Here is a 6,000-nt window from a genome sequence, read left to right on the forward strand (position 1 = left end):
GAATCATACTTAGGGAGCCTGTTTCCACCTGGGTTTCACTGTTGGTTTTTGAGTTTGCCCTGGTATTGTTCTCAATCAAAGGCAGGTGTCGTTAGTTGTCTCTGATTGAGAATCATACTTAGGGAGCCTGTTTCCACCTGGGTTTCACTGTTGGTTTTTGAGTTTGCCCTGGTATTGTTCTCAATCAAAGGCAGGTGTCGTTAGTTGTCTCTGATTGAGAATCATACTTAGGGAGCCTGTTTCCACTTGGGTTTCACTGTTGGTTTTTGAGTTTGCCCTGGTATTGTTCTCAATCAAAGGCAGGTGTCGTTAGTTGTCTCTGATTGAGAATCATACTTAGGGAGCCTGTTTCCACCTGGGTTTCACTGTTGGTTTTTGAGTTTGCCCTGGTATTGTTCTCAATCAAAGGCAGGTGTCGTTAGTTGTCTCTGATTGAGAATCATACTTAGGGAGCCTTTTTCCACCTGGGTTTCGTGGGTGTTTATTTTCTGTTTCCAGTCTTTGTGTGTCTCCACCAGACAGAACTGTTCCGGTTGTTTCCAGTCTTTGTGTGTCTCCACCAGACAGAACTGTTCCTGTTGTTTCCAGTCTTTGTGTGTCTCCACCAGACAGAACTGTTCCGGTTGTTTCCAGTCTTTGTGTGTGTCTCCACCAGACAGAACTGTTCCGGTTGTTTCCAGTCTTTGTGTGTGTCTCCACCAGACAGAACTGTTCCGGTTGTTTCCAGTCTTTGTGTGTGTCTCCACCAGACAGAACTGTTCCGGTTGTTTCCAGTCTTTGTGTGTGTCTCCACCAGACAGAACTGTTCCGGTTGTTTCCAGTCTTTGTGTGTGTCTCCACCAGACAGAACTGTTCTGGTTGTTTCCAGTCTTTGTGTGTCTCCACCAGACAGAACTGTTCCGGTTGTTTCCAGTCTTTGTGTGTCTCCACCAGACAGAACTGTTCCGGTTGTTTCCAGTCTTTGTGTGTGTCTCCACCAGACAGAACTGTTCCGGTTGTTTCCAGTCTTTGTGTGTGTCTCCACCAGACAGAACTGTTCTGGTTGTTTCCAGTCTTTGTGTGTGTCTCCACCAGACAGAACTGTTCCGGTTGTTTCCAGTCTTTGTGTGTGTCTCCACCAGACAGAACTGTTCCGGTTGTTTCCAGTCTTTGTGTGTGTCTCCACCAGACAGAACTGTTCCGGTTGTTTCCAGTCTTTGTGTGTGTCTCCACCAGACAGAACTGTTCCTGTTGTTTCCAGTCTTTGTGTGTCTCCACCAGACAGAACTGTTCCGGTTGTTTCCAGTCTTTGTGTGTGTCTCCACCAGACAGAACTGTTCCGGTTGTTTCCAGTCTTTGTGTGTGTCTCCACCAGACAGAACTGTTCCGGTTGTTTCCAGTCTTTGTGTGTGTCTCCACCAGACAGAACTGTTCCGGTTGTTTCCAGTCTTTGTGTGTGTCTCCACCAGACAGAACTGTTCTGGTTGTTTCCAGTCTTTGTGTGTGTCTCCACCAGACAGAACTGTTCTGGTTGTTTCCAGTCTTTGTGTGTCTCCACCAGACAGAACTGTTCCGGTTGTTTCCAGTCTTTGTGTGTCTCCACCAGACAGAACTGTTCCGGTTGTTTCCAGTCTTTGTGTGTGTCTCCACCAGACAGAACTGTTCCGGTTGTTTCCAGTCTTTGTGTGTGTCTCCACCAGACAGAACTGTTCTGGTTGTTTCCAGTCTTTGTGTGTGTCTCCACCAGACAGAACTGTTCCGGTTGTTTCCAGTCTTTGTGTGTGTCTCCACCAGACAGAACTGTTCCGGTTGTTTCCAGTCTTTGTGTGTGTCTCCACCAGACAGAACTGTTCCGGTTGTTTCCAGTCTTTGTGTGTGTCTCCACCAGACAGAACTGTTCCTGTTGTTTCCAGTCTTTGTGTGTCTCCACCAGACAGAACTGTTCCGGTTGTTTCCAGTCTTTGTGTGTCTCCACCAGACAGAACTGTTCCTGTTGTTTCCAGTCTTTGTGTGTCTCCACCAGACAGAACTGTTCCGGTTGTTTCCAGTCTTTGTGTGTGTCTCCACCAGACAGAACTGTTCCTGTTGTTTCCAGTCTTTGTGTGTCTCCACCAGACAGAACTGTTCCGGTTGTTTCCAGTCTTTGTGTGTCTCCACCAGACAGAACTGTTCCTGTTGTTTCCAGTCTTTGTGTGTCTCCACCAGACAGAACTATTCCTGTTGTTTCCAGTCTTTGTGTGTCTCCACCAGACAGAACTGTTCCGGTTGTTTCCAGTCTTTGTGTGTGTCTCCACCAGACAGAACTGTTCCTGTTGTTTCCAGTCTTTGTGTGTGTCTCCACCAGACAGAACTGTTCCGGTTGTTTCCAGTCTTTGTGTGTGTCTCCACCAGACAGAACTGTTCCTGTTGTTTCCAGTCTTTGTGTGTGTCTCCACCAGACAGAACTGTTCCGGTTGTTTCCAGTCTTTGTGTGTGTCTCCACCAGACAGAACTGTTCCTGTTGTTTCCAGTCTTTGTGTGTGTCTCCACCAGACAGAACTGTTCCTGTTGTTTCCAGTCTTTGTGTGTGTCTCCACCAGACAGAACTGTTCCGGTTGTTTCCAGTCTTTGTGTGTGTCTCCACCAGACAGAACTGTTCCGGTTGTTTCCAGTCTTTGTGTGTGTCTCCACCAGACAGAACTGTTTCGGTTGTTTCTTTGTTGTTTTGTTATTCAGTGTTCAGTTTACTTTATTAAAAAGATGAACAGGTACCACGCTGCGCATTGATCCTCACCTTCTTCCCACGACAGCCGTTACAATCAAGCCTTAAAGTTATTCAGAAAAGTCAACCAAGTTGTTACTATCGTAAATGTATTTTTTTTACCAGAGAAATAGTTATGTTTCTCCCATGTCAGATGCTGCAGATCATTTAAAGACGTCATACTGGCAGCGTTCAAGATAAATCTATTATGACATCACACAACAGAACACTACAACTGGAACAACAATCTCAGAAACAGTTGCACGCAAAGAAATGGTCAAACCACATGATAAAATACCCTGTTTCTTAATGAACATGTTTGTTATTTGCGTGCCAGTTCAGTTACTGTCAGTCCCTCCCTGTTTCTTAATGAACATGTTTGTTATTTGCGTGCCAGTTCAGTTACTGTCAGTCCCTCCCTGTTTCCACCAGTAACTCTGTTCAGTACTGTGAACTCTGGCTTCAAGTTATTACAAACATTTTGAGAATGACAATGAGAGAAGAGCGCTGCAATGTTTGTTCTTAGAAAAACTGCAGTCATTTGCATCATACGAGGTTCTGGTGACAGAATGGGGAAGTGAGAGTTAATTAAAAAGAGACGTCTCTCTTTACTTGAATCTTTCTGATCTGAACTGAAACAGGATACTTGGTTCAGTGCGTGTGTCAGCTAAATATGTATCTCCTACTGAACCCTAATACATTATATAGATAGAGAGACATGGGTCAGTCAGTACAATTATATAGTCAGATTGGTCAGTCAGTATGATTGTATAGACAGATGGGTCAGTCAGTATGATTGTATAGACAGATGGGTCAGTCAGTATGATTGAGGAGCCATATGGGTCAGTCAGTATGATTGTAGAGCCAGATGGGTCAGTCAGTATGATTGTAGAGACAGATGGGTCAGTCAGTATGATTGTAGAGACAGATGGGTCAGTCAGTATGATTGAGGAGCCATATGGGTCAGTCAGTATGATTGTAGAGCCAGATGGGTCAGTCAGTATGATTGTAGAGCCAGATGGGTCAGTCAGTATGATTGTAGAGACAGATGGGTCAGTCAGTATGATTGTAGAGACAGATGGGTCAGTCAGTATGATTGTAGAGCCAGATGGGTCAGTCAGTATGATTGTAGAGACAGATGTGAAGTTGGTGTGAGTGTGGGGAGAGAAACAGAGTCTACTGTAGTCTTGTGAAGTTGGTGTGAGTGTGGGGAGAGAAACAGAGTCTACTGTAGTCTAGTGAAGTTGGTGTGAGTGTGGGGAGAGAAACAGAGTCTACAGTAGTCTAGTGAAGTTGGTGTGAGTGTGGGGAGAGAAACAGAGTCTACAGTAGTCTAGTGAAGTTGGTGTGAGTGTGGGGAGAGAAACAAAGTCTACAGTAGTCTAGTGAAGTTGGTGTGAGTGTGGGGAGAGAAACAAAGTCTACTCTAGTCTAGTGAAGTTGGTGTGAGTGTGGGGAGAGAAACAGAGTCTACAGTAGTCTAGTGAAGTTGGTGTGAGTGTGGGGAGAGTAATCTAGTCCGGTCCATGACTGCCCGTAGTGTGTTAACCTGTTGCTGTAGCATGAGGCAGGTTGATGTAGTACACCCCTGAACAGAACGCTAGTTGACTGCAGGACATTATCCCGTCTCCTTAATAAACAGACTATCAGCAGGTGAAACAGTAACAAAACATTTCCTATCCTTGTTTTGTGAAAAGCCAGGGATGGGTTTGGATAAATGTAACCACTCTCACATTCATAGACAGAGCTACGGATGGGTTTGGATAAATGTAACCACTCTCACATTCATAGACAGAGCTAGGGATGGGTTTGAATAAATGTAACCACTCTCACATTCATAGACAGAGCTAGGGATGGGTTTGGATAAATGTAACCACTCTCACATTCATAGACAGAGCTAGGGATGGGTTTGGATAAATGTAACCACTCTCACATTCATAGACAGAGCTACGGATGGGTTTGGATAAATGTAACCACTCTCACATTCATAGACAGAGCTAGGGATGGGTTTGGATAAATGTAACCACTCTCACATTCATAGACAGAGCTACGGATGGGTTTGGATAAATGTAACCACTCTCACATTCATAGACAGAGCTAGGGATGGGTTTGGATAAATGTAACCACTCTCACATTCATAGACAGAGCTAGGGATGGGTTTGGATAAATGTAACCACTCTCACATTCATAGACAGAGCTACGGATGGGTTTGGATAAATGTAACCACTCTCACATTCATAGACAGAGCTACGGATGGGTTTGGATAAATGTAACCACTCTCACATTCATAGACAGAGCCAGGGATGGGTTTGGATAAATGTAACCACTCTCACATTCATAGACAGAGCCAGGGATGGGTTTGGATAAATGTAACCACTCTCACATTCATAGACAAAGCTAGGGATGGGTTTGGATAAATGTAACCACTCTCACATTCATAGACAGAGTTACGGATGGAAGGACTGACCATCCATGATGTCAACATGATAGTTTTAACCATGTTCTCAGGATATACAGTGGGTGTTTACATTTCCTATGTTTTAAATTATAGTAAAATAAGCTTATATTCTGGGTTCTGATGGGGGTATGACAGTTCAACTAAACTCAAGAAGCATTTATAAGTTATATTCTTCAAGAATCAATGCGTGTATATCATTAATTTATTAGTCCAATAATGGATATAGCAATTGTAGAATGTTTTTGTTATGACTCGATCAGGGATCAAACCACCAACCTTCCAAACTGAGGGAAGACACAAACCACACCACACTAAATCTGAGATGAATTGATTGAAAAATATTCTATGATTTAATCTCACTATGATGTAAAGGTTAACAGTATGCTACAGGTTTTAAATCAAAATGCACACATCCTAAAATCTGCATTTAAATGTTGAAAGACACATAGTCCATTTCAATAAAATAGAATTACTTACAAACTAGTTGGTTAATGATGTAGAGAACTTAATTTAATCTTAATTATTCTTGTACTTGATGTAATGTATCATATAGTACATAGTCCACTTTAATATCCTTCCTTTGACATGCAATTCTCCAGTAAATGTGTTCTGAGTATTTCAGAAAATAGCAGCGCTGCTGAACATCCTGGAGGAAACAGAGTTACAGAGAATTGAGGAAGAGGAACCTGAAAGGCAGCATGTTGGTTCTTAGAAAGATATTCAGAGTGAATGAAGGAATAGAGGGGAGATTCCCCCATCAATTGTCAAAGGGTCTGATGGACCAGCTCTCTGTATAAAAGACAGGTCAGATCAGACCTCAGAC

This window comes from Oncorhynchus kisutch, unplaced genomic scaffold, assembly GCF_002021735.2.
Source record: "Oncorhynchus kisutch isolate 150728-3 unplaced genomic scaffold, Okis_V2 scaffold2951, whole genome shotgun sequence".
Classification (NCBI taxonomy): domain Eukaryota; kingdom Metazoa; phylum Chordata; class Actinopteri; order Salmoniformes; family Salmonidae; genus Oncorhynchus; species Oncorhynchus kisutch.